General features: G+C 50.3%; 1 protein-coding gene across 1 annotated transcript in view; it reads left to right on the forward strand.

Annotated features, from left to right (window-relative positions):
* The first annotated feature begins 962 nt into the window (after positions 1–962).
* The window catches only part of LOC135918256 (uncharacterized), a 185,463-nt gene continuing 166,303 nt past the window's right edge, over positions 963–20,122 (forward strand). The window contains exon 1 of the mRNA XM_070532839.1: positions 963–1,102. The gene's annotated coding sequence lies outside the window, so the exon portion shown is untranslated. The remainder of the gene's footprint in view (positions 1,103–20,122) is intronic.

Here is a 20,122-nt window from a genome sequence, read left to right on the forward strand (position 1 = left end):
TCGCAAAAGTAGAATTCCAACGCTTGACGTGGTATTTGACACTCATTTTAGCATACGCTAAAGCGGATGAAGGCGAAAACCTGCGGGCTCATGATATATTTGTTAAAATACTTGACTTTCTGAACCAAATGCATCGTTCTTTCTGTTACTTGTTTTATGGCATCAAAGGTCGTGGGTTCTAGTGCCTGAATTGAGTCAATCTTAATTAAATAGGCCTGTATCAACTTCGCCCTGAATAAACCGAGAGGTCGTGGGTCCGACTCCCACCGGTGCTCATGAGTTCGACCATCAATGGGGGCATCATCATTTTGATGCCATTGAATTTTGGTCCCACCGAAGGTCGAGGGTGCGACTGCCACCAAAGATCCCGGTTTCGACTGCCTTAGTTATCTTTGCCTCAAGCAAACATCATGGGCTCGACTCCCACAAACGGTCGTGGGTGCCGCCATCATTGATGGTGCCATAGAGCCGGGCGGTAAATGTTTAGATAACACCGGACAACGAATTTTTCAACCCATGAGGCCCATAGGGCTTTCGCTTTATTAAGCAGATGAAAGTCTGACACGAAATTGAAGTTCATTTAGAATAGAAGAAGAGGAATGCGCTTTCGCTCGCATTTATTTGCAATGAGCGTTTGCGACTATCTCTCTAGAGAGACACAATAAGGCTAACATAATAATTCACGAATTAAATAGTGGGATGGCTTATTACATCGCTGATCGTCTGTTCAAAATCATTCTAATACCCCCAAAATACCATAAAAAGTTGCGTTACCACATAATTACTGCTGTTTAGTTTATTTATCTGTCTGCCAAGTAAATCTGTTCGCTAATTCGGATAACACTTCTACCACACCCTGAATCAGTTTTTCATTTCAGTTTTTCTCCCCTTTCCCTCTAGCTTTTAACCGCCGGTTCCTTGGCGAATCCCGCGTAGTGGGTAAGCGGCACAAGTGAATGAATAAGCAAATCGGCGGGCGAGGTGCTCCTGCAAGGCTCAGCCAGCTTTTCTTCCGGTTCGCGGGGTCCTCACCGGCACTGCTTTTTGGAATTCCGAAAGAACCCCTCGGGCCCCTTCGGTGTGGATATCTTCAACGCGTCAGGTACATGTTCAACCGCTGCTGGCAAAATTCGTGCTGGGGTCATCTCATTTCCATACCGTGCAGTCCGACTGCATCTCAACGCTAACCCTTCCCTTGCCGACCCTTAAAGCTGCGAAAAACGCTCTTTATAACATAGCTGGTGCTCGGCACTATTCCTAAACGGGCACGACAGAAATAAATTGGTATGAGTAAGTTATGCTCCTGAACTTGTGAAGCGCCAAACCAGTAGGGGCCGACGACCAATTTTTACGGCGTCGGCTTTCTTTTACTGCATGTTAAGTTTAGCGATTAGTGCACAATCCCTTTCTGTTAACCCGCAAATTGTCGTGAACATTCTTTATCAAAATTTTTCAATCTGCAGTTGCAATCGTGCCCAGGAAGTCGTACGCCAGAAGCATGCTGGACACATTGATGAGTGCCACTGCAATTCTACGCCTGCATTAGTGGGAAGTAGTAGTAGGAAATGCCAGCAGTGCTATTTATCTAGTGCTGGCACCCTTTTACTTTGCAGTTCAATGCTTTTTCTATCTCGCAGAAGAACCGCAGTATTCCAGGTACTCACTCGCAAAATCGCGCGGATCCACCAGAATGCAATACTGGACGCCATGGCTCCTCAAGGTCCTTCAGTAACACTTCATTTGGGCCTAGTTGGTACATAATTCTGAACTAAACGTAACAGCGCAAACACCTAAGACGAGCCACAAAAAGGAAAGACACAACACACACAGCGCCAGCGTGTGTCGTGTCTTTCCTTTTTCTGGATTGTCTTAGGTGTTTTCGCAGTTAGGTTTAGTTCAGAATCCTCAAGGTCCTTTCGTTCTAGTCCCTGCAGCAAATGCAGTCCCGCTTGTCAGCGTTACCGTCCTTTAGCTCACAATACGCATAAAATACAGCGCAAACGCTTATATAATACAAACAGTACAGTCTTAGACAATACATCTGGTTCCCTTTATAACAGCAGACTTGGATACGATGATTCGCTGTGTTGTGGTGAGCAAACAGTGCTAGTGTCAAGGCTTCGTCGCAAAATGACACGACATATCGTCTTTCGGCGCTCTCTGTGCCAACTTAAACTTACAATTCCTACATAAATCGCAAAGAGCATGCTTAATTCTGTCACAATCAACATTAGTTGTTTCATTTTCATCCGAAGAAGCAATGAATTTTAGTTCATTCTTTTAACTCAAGACTAAAATATGTGCGTTTATGGGAGGGGGAGAGAGTGAAAAACTGCTGCAAGAACAATACGAGCGAATTCACGCGTCTCACTGCTGACGTCATGAATTGCTGGCTCTAGCTGGCGTTGTCACCGCGAATTTTGGCAGCGTCTGCACATCCATATTAGGTGTTTTGCGATAACAATTATATGGATAGTCTAAGCTCGTTAGCGCCGTCGTCGGCATCGCAATGATGTTCAGTGTAAATTCCAAGTGCGATAGCATACCGGCTGCGCCCCGTATGTTGTGGATGCGAGCGAATGCATCCATAAGTGAGCCGAGAGGAGTGGTGGCATGAACTCGCGCGTGCATCAAAGGAATGAGGGAATGAAGCGCACCCTCTTGCATCCCTTGCAAGGCAGGAGGAGGGGGTAGGGGTGTTAAGGGTTTTGCACCTGCGGCAGCTATGTGCTATGCGGCCGAGCGCATCCGCGCGGGTCCTATCTTGGAAGTGATCTGCCGTCGGTACACAGTCTACGTGGGCCGAGGGCCGATGGCTTCGCATGCACTGAGTTCTCGACGCCTGGTTCGTGTTTGAAGCGATAGGCTGCACGAAGGACAATTTGCTCACTGCTGCTGCCGCTCTCTTATTATAACGCATTTATGCACATACCACATATGTTCTGACTAGAGCATTGCGTGAAGGCGGACGGAAAAATATGTAGTGAAAACAGGTGAATCAAGTAGGAACAAATGAGACGAAAAAAAACGCCGTTTAACATCGCGCTCAAGCCAGAGTTGTGACAGCGAGTGTCAGGGGTCATCGGGCGACATGTGTTTATGTTTCCCTGTGCGTGTGAATACGCAATAAAAGTTAATTTAGGTAATAGGCGATTGTTCGCAAGTTTATACGCCCAATAAAGCTATTATCTTTATTTCGTATTGCTGTCTAATTGCTATCCCATTGGGTGCCTCACGTGTCGGGAGCAACTAACACAATTCTCATTCAGAATGAAGCACTCAGTTGTGTTCTTAATGGAACAAAACCTAAAACCTATCTTATATCTTGAAGACTTTTCCAGCACCAAAGCGGCTCACATATAGTTACGTACACTGCAATCTATGACGTCCCTATAACGCACCGACGCTGAAGCTGATTTCGAAATTAGAAGGCAAGTTACGCCACCATTTCCTCCAGTAATAACCGCTTTACCACCAAGTGAGTGAACAATGAGTTTTGAAAAATTTAACTATCAGTTCAAACAAATTTAGCCTGACCGTGGATGGGGATTTACATCCACACGGTAACGTAAAGTGCAAACGCTGTATGTACTGCAGATATTACACCTATATGTATGAAACACGCATTTACTGAATGTCTATTTAGGCTCCAGTCAAAGGAAAGCAAAATTTGGCGAGGCACCCAAATAACAAAGTTATTCATCATGATATTAGGCGGTGGCCGTCACAGTTGTCCACTCCTATACATATGTAGCCACCGTCCATCATTACACGTTGTCCCTGCTTCTGGGAAATGCAGCCACCGCACCTGGCCTCCACGTGGTGGACATTGCCCCCTGCTCTTTCTTGGAAGTGAGGTGGCTGCCCGACAGGGGCGCCGCCACATTCAATCGGCAAACCTGATTTTACTGTGGAATAAAGCCAGGCGACTCTCCGTTATGAACCAGAAAAACGCACATTCCTTTGCCTCCACTGAACCAAGCTCCAAACAAGTGTTGACCCAGGAACTTAACGTGGTCTTTACAAACACTAGTCTTGGACGATGCTGCTCCTACTCCTGCCGACAGAGACGACGCTTAGATTACGCCTCCTGTCATCGCTACACAGCTTCCGCTTCCCAGCTTTTGGCACAGGAATCCTCGAATTTGGTTTATGCAAGTAGAGGCCCGTTTCCAACTCCGGCGCATCACTTAACAGACAGCAAGGTATCTTGCGGCGCCTCCCGCAATCCGCAGGCATGGTGCTGGTGGGTTCCGACGAGGCGAGTTTCGATCGGCTAGCAGCGCTCGCTGACCCCATATGTGACTGCTCGTCGGCGTCACAGCTACCTATCACCACTGCGAGTCTCAAAGCCAGGAGACCGACCGTCGCGCCTGCAGGAAACAGTCGACTTCCTTACCAGTGCACTGGAGAAGCTGACGACGGGTGGCAACATCGGTGACCCAGTTCGGCGCAAGCAGTCGCCTTCACAGTCTCGCAGCGTACCTTGAGACTCACCGCGGCAGTTGTGCTGGTGTCACCGTCGCTTTCGCGGACAAGCAAGTTGCGCTGCACAGCCCTGTTTGTGGACGGGACCCGCACCGTCAAATCACTAACGGCGACATGCTACATCTGTCTTTGGGCAAGCCGCCTATTCTTCGTAGTCGACCGCGTCACCGGCACGCACCTCCTCATCGACAGAGGAGTCAAGTTTTCTCTTTATCCCGTTACAGCCGCAGAGAGCCGACGCGGCCGTAAGAGACGACGCAGATGCTCCACGCAGGCAAGAGCACTGCCATAGCGTCGTACGGGCTTTAGTCAATAACGCTAGACATCGGATTCTGACGGTTGAACAGAAGATTGTTTGTGGTCACCGATGCCAGCTTTACAAAGTGAAAGCGCACTTCCCCAGCCTATTCAACCCGGATGGAAGTGTTCGCAATCGGCGCCTAAATGTTAACGTCACATCCCTCGATGTACATGTACTGCAGTCCAACCTCACCTCAAAATGGTATCCGTGCGTTTCGCTCGGCGTCAACGTATGACATGATGCTTGGCGAGTACCCGCAACTCACAAAACCCCTGAAACACAGGGTGATGCCTTATGTCTGCACCACCAGCCCACATGTCACTGCGCGGCCACAAAGGCTCACTGGACGGATGTCGGAAGTGGTCCGCCGGGAGTTTGAACAGACGCTTCAGCTCAACGTGCTTCAGCTCAATCGTACTTGCTCCGGCAATTGGTCATCACTGCTCGGTCTAGTTCCAGAGCAGGACAGTGGTAACTGGCGCTCTTGCGGTGATTATCGAGCTTTGAATGCTGTCAATATTTCGGATCAATATCCCCTTCCGCACATACATGACTTGGGCGCTCGTCCCACAGAAACCAAAATATACACAAAGATGATGAGCGCGTACCACCGAATTCCTGTCGAAGCCAGCGATATTCCAAAGACAGCAATCACTACTCTCTTTGGCCTATTTCAGTTTGTCCGTGCGCCTTACAGATTGAAGAATTTGGGGCAAACTTTTCAAAGGTTCATGGACGAGGTCACGCGTGCACTCCCGTTCATTTTCGTTATCATTGATGACATTCTCGTTGCAAGTTACACAGCGCAAAGAGCACTTTTTTCTGCTAGTTGAGTGACTCGACGAACACAGCTTGGTCCTAAAGCCCCAGAAATGGATTTTTGGAACTGAAGCCCCTGCATTTTATTGGCCATCGCATTGCACCCTAAGGTATCCAGCCACTGGGATCATGGGTGCGGGTAGTCAACCTCCTTCCGAAAATTGCGTACGTTTCTGGTGCCATAGGCACTTCATACCATCCTGTGCGCAAATTGTTCAACCGCTTACCGACCTGCTGCGTCGCGACTCCAAAAAATCCCCAACCTTCCCATTGGACCTCGGAGTACAAACCCTCCTGCCAAGAAGCGAAAACGTGGTTGCCGACCTATGTGTTGTTGATTCATCCGTTCCGCGACGCCCCAACTCGCCTTGTGGCAGACGCATGGAATACGGTATTGGGTGCAGTACTACATCGGCAATATGGCACAGACTGGAGGCCGATGGGTCTCTTCTCAAAGCGCTTCAAACCCACAGAAGCTCACTACAGCACCTTCGGAAGGCAGGCGTTGGTCATCTATTGTGCTTATAAGCAATGCTGTTTTTTTTTTCTTGAAAGCTATAACTTTTTACATTCTGGCTGACCAAAGCCGTTAACCTTCATCTTCTAAAACTACAGTTCCTCGTACTCACGACGTCAGCTCCGGCAACTTTCCTTTACCTCCGAATTTTCTATGCAGATCCGCGATATCGCCTGGAGCGAAAATAAGGCAGCTGACGCACTGTCGCGGTTAAGCGCTGTGCCTGCTTTGCTCCGTCCATTTCCATGCGCTAGCCTCCGCCTAGCAAAGTGACCCCGAGCTGCACCAATTGCGGGAAAAAGGCTCGTCACTACAGCTTGCGCAGGGGACGCTTCCCGACACAACATTGGTCACGTGTAAGACATCGCAGGCGGCTCCGCGACCGTTCGTGCCTCATCAGTTTTGCGGCCAATACGCGATTCCCTGCACGCGCTAAACGATGCAGCATCAGAGAAACACCAGGGCTTATAAGAGGCCGCTTCATCTGGCCAGGGTGTCAAGCAGTGAAAATGATCCGGCACACGGGTTTAGCGGTGCAGCCGCTTCGACCACCAGAGAGCCGTTTCGATCACGTGCATTTAGACTTGGTGGGGCCTCTCACGCCCTCCCAAGGTTTCAGGTACGTCCTCGCGTGTATTGACCGGTACTCGAGGTGGCATGTGTAGACAACTCTCCAAGACATCACGGCCGACACAGTGGCGGAAGCATTTGTTGCTACCTGGATGTCGTGGTACGGCTGTCCTTTTGGAATAACTACTGACCGAGGCCGACAATAATAAAGTTCTTTTTTTTCTGCCCTGGCAAGACAGCTGGGCACGCGCCTTCATAACACCTCGCATTACCATCCAAAGACCAACGGCATGGTCCAGCTTCTGCACCGGCAACTGAAGGCATCGTTGACCGCCACGCTCGGCAGGCAGCACTGGATGGAAAGGCTACCGCTAGTACGACTGGGTCTTCGAACAAGAATCAGAGATGACTTCGGAGTAAGAGCAGCCGAGATGCTATGTGGATCAGCTATCCGCGTTCCAGGCCAGTTTTTCGGCACCCAACAAGGCCCGCCAGCGGCGGCCGCCCAGCGCTTAGGATACATTCTTGCCTCGACTAGCTTCGACGTACACACCCACGTATGGCCCGTCGCCAGCTTGTGTTTATTTTTGCGTCAATAGACACAAGCACGTACGTTTATCTGTGGCGCCACTCTATCAAGCCACAATTGACTCGTTCCTGTGAAGGCTCCCTTTGTGTGGTTTTGCGTTCTGAGAAAACCTTTAAAATTTACGTGCGCCACAATTTCATGCCAGTAAGGTGGCTGCCCGACAGGGCCGACACCGAAGCCATTCAGCAAACCTGCTTTCACTTTGGAATAAAGCCAGTAGACTCTCCGTTTTTAACCTGTCACAACATCTATTACTTGATTCCGTTAAATCGCGCTCAGAACACATATATGAACAAACGATGGCACAATAAAGGCGTTAATGTTAAAAGAATACCTTATTATACCAACAGTTTCTACAGTGGAATTACTTGATCATGAGAGTTCGAAGCTTCACAGAAACGTCGAAACTGCCCCGGAAATTTGAAATATTTGCAATAACGCCTTGGCGGTGCCATCATTTCTTCACAGACACACACACACACACACACATACACGCACGCATATATATATATATATATATATATATATATATATATATATATATATATATATATATATATATATATATATCTGTGGCGCCACTATACCGCTCGTCGTCATTTAAAAGGAGCTTCGAAGAAGTGCTCGGCAAACTCGTTGAGCGCGAGGTCGGCTCAGAACAGCGCTTGCGTGGTCGCGCTCAGCAAACAGGCGAAAACTTCACCGCTTACATAGATGTCATTGATTCCTGCCGCCGCATCAAGTCCACTATGTCGGAAGCCGAGAAAAACAGGCATATAATGAAGGGGATTGGGCATGACGTCTCCCACATGCCCGTTTCCAAAAACCACCGAACGGTCGCCAACGTCATTCAGCTCTGCCAACGTTACGACGGGCTGCAGAAACAGCACATTTCCACGTGGCGCTCCATCTTGGTCACGACAAGCATTTCCGTTCTCGCAATTGGTGATGCTTCTGATAGCCACACTTCCTTAGTGCAGCAAATACAGCAGCTTGTCTGCGAGGAAGTGGCACAACACTTGTCCCTGGTACCCGTCTTCCCGGACCCTACGCAGTCGCTCGACCCAGTGCTTCGACAAGTAATCCAACAGCAACTTTCCGAGCCGCTGCCCAATCCGCAAGGCCTAATGCCTAATACTCAACAGCATCGGACTGTCTCCGCACTTCGGACGTGCGCTGAAATTGCTGCCAGACCTTGGGTTCATTCGCCTCGGATCCCGGCCAACCCCCAAGCTCCTCTTACGCGGAATCGAGACCCCCATATCTGGCTCCGTTACCTTTTCTACGTCCCACCCCAATGCCTGCCAACCCTTAGCGCACTGCAAACAGGCCAATATGTTTTTTTTTTTCTGTCATCTTCCTGGCACGCAGCATGCTTTTCACGTCACCATGACTTCCGCATCCGTAATGGCGCCCGAATTCAAGGCTGCGCTCATCGTGAACCCCCCCACACCTGGTTTTTTCTATTCTAGCGCCTTAGTTCATCTCCTCGAGTCAACGCGCCTTTGGCACACGCAGGTCGCAATCCCCACGTCGCCGTTCCGTTTACCCTATGTTCCGTCGACCCCAGGCCCTCCAACAAGAAAGCTGGGTGTCGTAGTTCTCTAGGCAAGAACTGCACTCGTGTCGAAAATTTCAAGACCTAGCGAAACCAACATGTATGTTGACGGTGTCACTGCACTAGCGCTTGTTGATGCCGGTGCTGTTGTTTCTGTGCTGAATGTTCACCTAGGCCAACAGTTAATTAACATTAGGACACCGCTTTGTTCCGTCTATGTGCGTAACGCAACAGCGCACCATGCCCAGCATTCTGTGTCGTGCACGGCTCGGCTTGTTATTCAGGATGTTTTGTATGTCGTTGACTTTACCTTTTCAGCATGCTCACATGACATCATTCTGGGCTGGGGCTTCCCTTCTACACATCAGGCCGTTGTTCACTGCGCGCGCCCCGAACTTCCATTATTGCTGATGTGTGACCCAAGATGGCGAGCGGTTCATTATACCGCATGGCGAACCTGCTGCATTCATGGCGTAGGTCACTAAACCGCTGGCGGGAAAGGCGTTCAGTAAAATCTTACAGTTAAATATACATATTTGTTGAGCGCGGTTGAGAGCTCTGCAATACGATACCGCATGAGCATTTTATTTCTTATTAAGCGGGCTTTATTTAAAAGCCTCAAGAAAAGAAAAAAATAACGACGCCGCATGTACGTTGCCACTAAGTAATTGAATTTGTCGCTTCTGAATCCCCTGTACAGCTTAACCAAACGCAGTTGGCCCTAAAGTGAACATTAACGATAATGTATAGTTGATCTTACGTACTTACTACGTAAGCAGAATATAAAAAAAACACTCTATGGAGCACCACAATACTGCAAACAATATGTCGTTCGTTTCAATCAGCTGCAGTCCTTAGTTCAAGTTGCGTGAAAGATCTTGTATATCGTAGTCCGAATGCCTCGATGTATTGAATTGCATGAGTCGAGAGAACGCTTCGGCGACCTGTATAAAACCAAGGACTGTTTTAGCTGTGGCTAATTACACCGTCCTCTCTCAGCTGTACACGTGCACTTTTGCACGTGTACAGTTTGCACGTGCACAATTGTACACGTGCGAATTTCCCTTCTGATTACATCGCCCAATCCTCCTACCTCCTTCGCGTGCGTCTCCGTGTCCTTAGCACGAAACTGTTGGGCTCATAAGCCGGCTGACAAAAATTCTGCAGTAACTGGCAGCTTCACCTGGAAGCGAAGCACTGAGAGCTACATGAAAGTTTACTGCTGGGCTTGAGCTCCTAGGACGACGTTTCAAACCAACGCGGAAACGACATGTCGGTGCGACGAATCACGCGGACAACTGTTGCTGCGCCGCAGAAACGACGCTCTGGCCGCTGCCAAGCGAGTCACAAGACTGGCGCAAAGAGGAACGCCGCCAGTGGATTTGGAGGTGTCACACCTCGCTAGTGCACGAGCGGAGACCAACGGACCGATGGAAGTGACATTCCCTCTCTGTTTCGCACAGACCAGTGTGTACACCGTGCTATATGCATATAATGGTTTATGTGTGCGTACAACGCTCATGCCAGATGTGCAAGGCTTATCGCTGTCACGGCTGCATTGCAGAGCGAAACGAAGCTGCCATGTGCGTCCACTTCCATTTAAGTGCCACTGAAATAGTATAGTTAAGTCTGACGTCTCAGAATCATCAACAAAGGCTCGTATTATATCCTCCGCTTTACGCTACATCACCTTTGATAAAAAAAATAAAGAAAACGTAGGATTACTCTGACAGCGCGATTGACAAGCGGGAGAAGAACGGGGTGGAGGCGGATGGGTAAATTTATGTTTAAGAAATGCAGATTCCACCGCAATGGTTGCGTGATTGGCACTCTGCTGTGAAAAACAAGGTCCTGGCTTACGTCACAGTTTCCTACAAGGATTACTGGAGGAAACTCTGGCGCTACTATCGTTGAGCCTCCATGTGAGTGATGGGAAGTACATGGATTTGTCTGATATTTGTGCTTCTGGCTTTAAACGTACTTGCGACTTCGTTTATTACCCTTTGCCTGTGTTCATTGTCCTAAATTTCAGAGCAATCAATACTAAGGCTATATTCCCCCTACACTTCATGAAGGCTCGTGTAAACGAGTGTAGTGCCGGGCAAAGGCTATGACTTCGTGTGTGGCGCATGGCTCGCTGGTCTGTAGCCAATCACAACAGACTGCGCGTCGTCTTCTGTATCAGCAGACGAAAGCCATTCTCTATGCGAAAAGCGCCTGACTCTGCAATTCGCCTGACTTCGCACTTAATGGCTGCGTATATGCCCTTGCCTCAAGTTAAACGCCAATGTAGGAGCTTCTTTTCATCAACAAATTGAGGCATACTACACCGAAATACGTCGCGAATACGCGGTTTACGAAGACAACCTGCCAGTGCGTATAATACAGCGCGGAGTCTGAAAGAGCCAGCACCATGCGCGAGTAATATAATTTCATTTTCTGGAAAGATTACTTCACCTTGCTGCGTGACACATGGTGACACCAGCACTTCATTACCGTCCTTCTAGCAAATATTCACTATGGTCACAGTACTAGCGCAGTCACAGACAAAATGGCACAGGGCGTTTGCAACGCCAGCCTGCTTGTTTGTCGTCTGCTGCCTACACTCATCAAAACCGCCGTGTAGAAAGTGTAGTTTTCATGCTACACGTACTACAGCTCCAAATAATCGCTTGGCGTAGGGAAGTGGAGGTACACTTTGCTACGCGAAGTGGAAAAAAAATGGTGACTTCCTACACTAGCTACATTTGTGTAGCAAGTGTAGGTAAAAAAAAAGTCCTTTTATTTGAGTGCAGATACGCACATTTACTAATAATTGCAGCAGTACTGCCTGTCGAGGCGTGTCCCAATCGGAACTCGCCAATCGGACCGCGCTGACTTGACCGCGATTGTTTCACGAGGACGTTCATTGCCTTGTCCGTGCATGCGTTCGTGGCGTAACGGTTTCAATATCAGGCTTTAGTTCTGGTGGTTCTGCGTTCGAGTCCTGCCATCGGGCAACTTTTAATGATTTTCCCTTTGTAATCTATTAGCCAATACTTTGTTGAAGTTCTGAGTTTACAAAGTCACGAAGCCGATTGAAGACAAGACGACGAAGTTTAGGCTAATCTGTGACTTCCCATAATTCCTATAATGGCTGAGCCGGCCGGTTTTCTGTTCCGCTAAACAGTAATGAGAGAGTTCCATCTACTAATTATTGTATCAAACTCTATCAGTTACATTACTGACTGCAGCCATCACGCATCTTTCTCTGCGTAAGTATTGATATACCTACCCACCCAGGAAAGCTGTCCGTCACGTAAGGCGAATCGCTATAAGGAAATTAATATGCAAAACGAAGAATTCGTAACAAAAAAAAACATTGGCAGGGGTGAGTTTTCAACCTACCAGTCCAAACTCAGAAGCCGAGTCTCTTACCTACTGTGCTAAACACCACGCTTACAGCAGGTGAGTATACCTGAACCATAAGAATGTATTGTACGGGCAGTACAGAACAAATGTCAAAGGAGGAGAGCGTGCATGAAGGCTTAGATGAAAGATTTAGTAATGGTGGAATAAAAGCCATCAGGAGCCGACCTGGAGCATTGTAGACATTAGGAAAATTCTGATTTTGCAAAAATTTCTTGCCAAACACGCCACATCCCCGATGCATTTCGGTGGTCGCTGGATGCACCTTCCGTTGGGGCGGTCCTTAACCTACCGAAATGCCACCTATCACAGAAGTCGCGCAATTAAGTAAGCCGTCAATCACTTAGTAAGGAGTGATGAGGGGTTATATGAGTCGCATGACAGCTGAGAATGGCTCGACGCGGATTGACAAGGTGCTAAAGAGCGATAAGAGCCTGTAAGGGTCTGAGAAATTCTGATAAGGTTGTTGAGCACCGATAAGAGCGAGATTTTTTTTTATATACATAATACTGCAGACCTCATGTGGTCCAAGCAGGAAGGGCAGATAACAAGCCATATTTACAAACGGCATAAAGTTATTGCATAGACAAAAGGTTGGTTACATGATACAAATGAGCGAAACAAGTCAAAGGAAATATATCGCACATCAATCAGCGCATGAAAATTCATTTCTAAGATTTTTCCGAAACTGTCACTTGAGACAATCTGTTCAGGCAGTGCATTCCAATCATTTATTGTGCGCGGAAAGTACGAGTATTTAAACAAGTTTGTTTTCGCAAAATATGGTGTTAGGGCACGGGTATGTTGGTGACGGCTTTTTCATGTAGTGGAAGATGTAACATAACGTGAAGAAGAAATTCCAAACTTTACCTGGATGAATGAATGAAGAAACGTTAATCGAGCAATTTGCCATCTTATATGAAGAGGTTTAATTTCGTTGGAGGCCATTAAAGCAGATGGGGAATCAGTTCTCTTGAATTTATTGTAAATGAAGCGCACAGCCCGTCTTTGCACGTTTTCTATTTTTGCTATATCTTTGTTGGTGTACGGGTCCCACACTATAGCCGCATACTCAAGTTTGGGCCGAATAAGAGAGTTATAGGCTAATAGCCTAACGTGACTGGGTGCTCCTTTGAGCTTGTGTTTCAAAAATTCAAGTTTTTTTAATGCAGATGAACAAATGTAATCAACATGGTCGCTCCAGTTAAGCTGGGAATTTATTAAAACACCTAAATATTTGTATTTTTCGACTTCCGAGATAGTAGTGCCGTAAGCAGAGTAACTAAAGGGGATAGGAGGTTTCTTTCTAGTCATGCGCAAAAGCACAGTCATATCAGGATTTATTTCGTTAAGTTGATAACAATCGATAAGGGTTGATAAGTGCTTAGTGTTGGATCCAGTGTGATAACATTGACACTAACAGTTGCGCAAGTTGCACATTACTTACGCATACTTAGACAACACCGGTTGAGTTTCTATGCTGATATTTTATTTGAGCGCAACAAATAAATGGTATCCAGCTTCGGACACGCATGTAAGCACGCCAGGTGGTTTATTCTGTTATTGAATGCTTCAGTACGGCTTCCTTGCTAACTCCTGTGCTGCTTTGTGCCGTTGATCACCTGTAAATATAGAATCAGTCATCTTTAATGTTTGGGCTCTCCCACAGATGATGATGAAGCAACATTTGCTGGGCCCGAAATAAATCGGTGGTGCACGCAGGCACCAGACGGGGTGGTTCCCTAGTTACGGGACCCATATGTTTCCAGCAGCTCCTGGCCCCTGTCCGTCAGTGCGAGCTGAATCGGTAGGGCGGGGCTGGATAACAAGGTCTCCCATCGCTCAAGGGGTTGGGGACTGGGGGCGTTGGTGGGAAGGGGAGGAGGGGGGGTCTTGAGTTCTGTGCACTCTGCCAAGACGTGCGGCAGGGTGCCCTTTTCTCTTCTGCAAAAAGGACAGAACATATCGTATTCCGCAGGGTACATGCGGTTCATCAGTACGGGATGCGCAAGCGATCCCGCCTGCGCTCGACGCAGGATCGTCTGTTGTTGCCTAGTGAGTTTGGGGTGCGGTTCTGGCAGTCTGCACCTTTCCTCTCGGTACATCCGGGTAATGTCCCGAAAGCTGGTAACCGGGTGCGGTAGCTCTTCCGGCTCGTGCTCGGCCCGGATTGACATTTCTCGGGCATGGTAGTCGGCGATGGTGTTGCCTGCTACCTGCGAGTGAGCCGGGACCCACACGAGCTCTATGGCTCTTCCCGGAGGCTTGTGCTTGGCTAGAATGGCTCGGGCCGCGGAGGAGATTACCCCCCTGCGGAAGCTTCTGTAGGCAGTCTTTGAGTCTGTGACTACGGTGTTCACGCTCGGCTGTGCGAGTGCGAGGGCCACGGCCGCTTCTTCGGCTACTGCGGGGTCTGTTGTCTTCAGGGACGCGCTGACAATCAGCCTGTCTTTTGATGTAACCACCACCGCTGCACGGTCACTGTGTTTTCGGAGCGAGGCGTCCGCGTAGAGGACCCTGGGGTTCTCTTCCAGCTTCCGGGCTAGTCCTTTAGCTCACGCGGTGCGCCTCTCGTCGTCCTTGCCCGGCGTCATGTTCCGAGGAAGGGGTTTCGTCTGAATGATCGTTTTCCAGTCTTCCTGAAGGGCCGTCTTGATGGGTACTGGCTCGATCTGCCATCCTATTTTGCCTAGGACGGCTCGTCCGTGTTCCGTGTGACTGAGCCGGATTCTCTGATTGGAGAGGTGGGCTTCGATGAGCTCCTCCATCGTGTTGTGGGCGCCCATGTCTAGCAGTTTTTGAGTGGACGAGTAAACAGGCATGCCCAGTGCTTGTTTCGTTGCCTTACGAAGCATCGTGTTTAGGGTGTCCCTATTCGCCTTCGTCAGCTGGAGATACGGTGCGGCGTAGGTAACCCGCGACACGACGAACGCGCGTACCAGGCGCATGGCATTGTCCTCTTTAAGGCCTCGGTTTCTAGTAGATACCCTACGAATCATACCAGGTATCTGTTCGGTTGAAGTCTTGATCTTTGTGATGGCGGCCTGTGCCTTCCCGTCGCTCTGAAGTAGTAGGCCGAGAATCCTAATCTGCTGTGTTGGCTTGATGGTAGTTGCGGCGATGGTGATAGTCACGTTCGGCGGCAGTTCCTTGGATTTTCCCGGTTGGATCATGAGCAGCTCTGATTTCTGGGGAGCGCAGCTCAGTCCGCACGACTTTGCGTACTCATGCACGGTCGTTGCCGCCCGCTGCAAGACTTCCTCCATCCAGGCATCGGATCCGGCTCGGGCCGTCCACAACGTAATATCGTCGGCGTAGAACGCGTGCTTCACGCCTTCAATTTGCTTGAGTAGATCGGGCAGGGGCAGCAGGGCCAGATTGAAGAGCAGGGGCGACAAGACTGATCCCTGAGGGGTGCCCCTATCGCCGAGTTCGACAGGGCCCGACTTCTCCTCCCCTATCCTGATGGTCACCGTTCGGTTTGACAGAAAATATTTTATGTAGCCAAATGTCTTTCGGCCACACCGGGTTTTGTTTAGATTCTGCAACACGCTCGCGTGGGACACGTTGTCAAACGCTCCCTTCAGGTCCAGGGCGAGTAGCCCGCGCGGCGCGTGCCTCTTTGCCGGCTTGACGACCAGTTCGTGGAGCTGGATCATCACGTCTTGGGGGCTGAGATGTTGCCTGAAGCCGTACATCGTCTCTGGCACCTGATCCGTTTCTTCGAGGTGCTTCTGCAGCCGGCGAAGGACCATGCGCTCCATCACCTTCCCTACGCAGGATGTGAGAGAGATGGGCCGCATGTTGTCTATCGTGAGGGCCTTGCCGGGCTTTGGACTGAAGCGGACCTCGGCGTCCTTCCATTCCTTCGGCAACTGCGAGCTCTCCCAGGCTTCGTTAATGTCCTCTAGGAGGCTGCTGGCCGCTGTACCGCTCATGTTACCGAGTAATTTGGAAGTTATGGCGTCCCTGCCGGGTGCACTTCTCTTGTTACTGTCATCTATCGCTGTCCACAGTTCCGTCATGGTAAACGGCCGGTCCAGTTCTTCGTTGTTGGGTCCTTCGTACCTCTCGGGCACCGGGTACTGGCCCTTCTCTGTCTTTAAGTACTTGGCCTTCAGGTCTTCCAGGAGCCTGCGGCCATCTCCCTTGTACGTGTTCAATACTGTGGTGAGGTTGCGATTGGTCGCAGTTTTGCTACTCAGCGGGTCAATCAGATGCCTCAAGAGACACCACGTCTTCCACGTCGAGAGCTGGCCCTGCAGGCCGTCGCAGGTCTTCAGCCAATTTTCCTTACATAGTTTGGCCGCGTGCTCGGCGATCTGTTTGTTCAAGAACGCTATGCGCTTGGCCAGCTTTCTGTTGTGTCTCTGACGTTTCCACCACCGCGTTAACGAGTGTCGGGCCGCCCACATGTGGGTCAGTCTGGCGTCCACGTACGGTGTCTGCGACGTCGTTGCGACTTCTTTGGTAAATTTATCGAGGGCCTTCTTCTGTTCCCTCGCCCATTTGGTGTAGGTCCTTTGTGTTTCAGCTTGTCCCGATTCTTCCTCGGACACCTCCTCTTGTTTTTGGGTAAACTTTCTCATCTTGTCCCAATCCGTGATCCGCGCCGTCCCCAGCATAGCCCGATATCGGGAGCCTCGGATCGTGATGCCGATCACGCTGTGGTCAGACCCCAGGTCCACTTCTTCGCTTCTCCAGGAGACGTCTAGCGTGCCTGATAACCACGACAGGTCTGGCGTGGTGTCCCTCGCGGCACTGTTGCCTCTTCTGGTGGTTACGTCCGGCTCGTTCAGGAGGGCCATCTCGTGATCCTCCATTGCTTTGGCCAATGCTTTTCCTCTCTTGGACTGAAACTTATAGCCCCACGTTGTGTGAGGGGCGTTAAAGTCGCCGAGTATCAGAAGCGGTCTGGTCCCCGCCAACCCTTTCGCCTGGCTCACGATGCGGTCAAATTCGTACTGCCATTGTGACGGCCGGCAGTACGCGCTCATTACAAATAAATTGCCGAAGCTGCCAATTTCTCTCGCATGAATTTCGACCAGCGTGTGCTCGCACCCACCCTGCGCCGTGACATGTTGAGTTGGCGCCACGTTGCTGCGGACGAGCACCGCCGTTCCTCTCTCCGTGGGGTCCGTGTAAGTTACGTACCCCGGGAGTTTTGGTTTCCCGTTTGTTTCTTGTAAAGCAATTACATCGGGCTTGTTTTCTTGCGCGTCAATGTGTAATAATAGTTCCGCTTCTTTGTTGCGAATCCCGCGGCAGTTCCATTGGTAAATTACGGTGGTATCCCCCCCGGTTTTCTTCTTGTGCTTCCTACTTGGCTTCTGCATCATCCTTTCCGGACGTCTCGAGTCGATTGCGCCTTTTCGCGATCGCGCCTTTGATTTTTTCAGACCGCTCCTTTTTCAGGGACGCGAAGCGGTTCCTCACCGCTGTTGAGGCTACTTTTGGCGCTAGGCGCTTGTGCTTCACCGATCGCATCTGAGGCTGACTCTCGACAGCTTCGAGTCGGGCGTCCATTTTGCTTAGCCTTTCATTAATTTGGGAAATTGCGGCCAAAATGGCCGTCAGCTCTCCTCGCGAGATCTGTGCCGTTGCCGTGGTCGCGGTCTCTGCGGTCGTCACTTCCTCTCCGCTCGCGGGGCTAATTTCGGCGTCCATCGCCTCTTGATTATTTGATGCACGTTGCGTAACCCCAGCCTCTCTCGCCACCCGCCCTAGGCGGGGTGAAGGGGGGTCCCTCCGCGGCAACCTGCGCAAGCCTGCGGCGTTGTTTGCCGCCGTGATGTTGTTTTGGGGGCTAGCATTTGGTGAACTGCCGTTATTCGCCAACGCTTCGATCTTATTCATAAGCGCCCGTATTTGGGCGTTATGCTCCTGAATCTAAGCGTTTTGGCGCTCTATGATCCTCTTAAGTTCTAAAACTTCGTTACTGTCCTTTTGCAGATTCGCTTGCGAGTTAAGGGGTTGAGAGGGGCTGAACGGTGGGAACTCGGTGTCGCTGGTTCGAGCGACGGGAGACCTGTTGGTCCAGCCCACCTTTTTCTCGGCGATCCCTCGGCGTCCGGTTGACTCGCTCCGGGACCTTGACCTGGCCCTGGATCTCGAACTGGTCCGGGAGCGCGAGCGGCGGTTGCCGCCACCGTTGCTGCCACCGGATGGTATCTTCGAGCGGGAGCGACTCCGGCGGCCGTTTCCGCCGCCACTGTTATTGCGGCTGCGGTCTGGCGTGTGGGACCGGCCCCGTTGTTTGGAGGCGCTACGGCGGGGTCCGCCTGCAGGACCTCTCTTGTCTTGGTTTCTTCTCCCGGCGTCTTCTTCCTCTGCTCGGCGCCGTTCCCAGCGTCGCCGGCGGACCACGTAGGGCGTCTTGAAGCGGGCTTTGCAGGCCTTGTCCGCGGTCAGGTGTTTGCCTCCGCACAGGCCACACTTCGGGACACATCTGTGGTCTTCGGTGGGGTTGGAGATTCCGCACCCTCGGCAGATCGTGTTCGAAGGATCCGGGCACACGTCCATTCTGTGGCCCACTCTTCCGCACGCATAGCATACGTCAATTTGTTTTCTGTGCAATGTGCACTCCGTGAGAAGATTACCGTATCTCACGCAATTGGGTAATTTGTGCCCGTCGAAAGCAATGACCACTGATCGGGTCTTACCGATTCAGTTTGCCTGTAGGGCCGTTGGGTTATGCTTGTGCACAACATTGTCCTGAATCTCCTGGGCCGTATCCTCGAGTGGGAAGGCCCTTATGACGCCCTTCACCGTGCCGTGGGGGGCCGTTTCGTAGGTACTTATTTCTTGCGCCGTGCCGCGTATGTCGATTCTTCCTACTGCAGCGTATCGGTCGGCGTGCTCTCTCTTGGATGTGCTCACCACTACGATATTTTGCTGTAGGTTGGGGCACACGACGTCTTCACTTGCTTCATTGGCGGGGACCTGTGCCGCCGCCGCAATTGCACGACTAAGTTCAACACGAGTCACGTCACTCACGTGGAGCCCGCCTCGCGGTCGTAACACGATTTTTATGTCGCCGCGTGGCAAGTTTGGCATGCGCGCGCCTTTCAACAATTTGCCTTTGTTTATGTGTTTCGCCCTTGAGTGACGTGTATCGCTGCCAGTGGCACCACCACCGAGGTTGTTGACATTAGCCGTGGCCTTGGCGCCATCTTGGCTCGTCTGAAGTACGGGATTTAGGCCTATCTTGCCTATGCCTTTGTGCCTGACTCTCTCACCGGCAGTTTTCCAGCCTTGCGATCTTGTGCACTGGTCCGGCGAAATTTCGATGCCGTCCACCTCTACACGCATAGCGGTAATCATCTTAGGTCAATGCTCACTTGCGTATTCACCGATGGTTCGATGTTCCGCTGGCGGCTTCACCGAGGCTCGGGCTGGGCCTACCGTTCCCCCGGCCAAGGCCGAAGTCTACGTTAGGCCCAGTGGTAGACGCTCCTCTCGGCACACAAAAGTCCTCTAAATTCGGAAAAAGAGGTCCCCTACCTCGGAATTTGGGTTCCCGGTGGTCCACACAACTTCATGCATCCGGTCGATGCACTTTCATTAAGGTGCGACTCAAAAATCCGGCCGTTCAAAGAAAAAACACGAAACCCAGGTTCACAATGAGCTAACAATATCCACAATGGCTAATTGTGAACAAGGCTGCCGCGTGTAGTCACTGAAAACGATTTTGATCCTTCGCACGCTTAATGTCCTCACCCCGACATTGAAGATTACGTCATCCCGATCAGACGGACTTCCTTCATGCACTCGGCTTTAAAGGGACACCAAAGGCAAGTATTCAATCAAGCTAAAGTGATAGATCAGCGCTCCAGCAATAAAATGAAAAAAAAAATTGACAATTGTATTCGG

Source organism: Dermacentor albipictus, chromosome 2 (genome assembly GCF_038994185.2).
Source record: "Dermacentor albipictus isolate Rhodes 1998 colony chromosome 2, USDA_Dalb.pri_finalv2, whole genome shotgun sequence".
In the NCBI taxonomy this organism is placed as follows: domain Eukaryota; kingdom Metazoa; phylum Arthropoda; class Arachnida; order Ixodida; family Ixodidae; genus Dermacentor; species Dermacentor albipictus.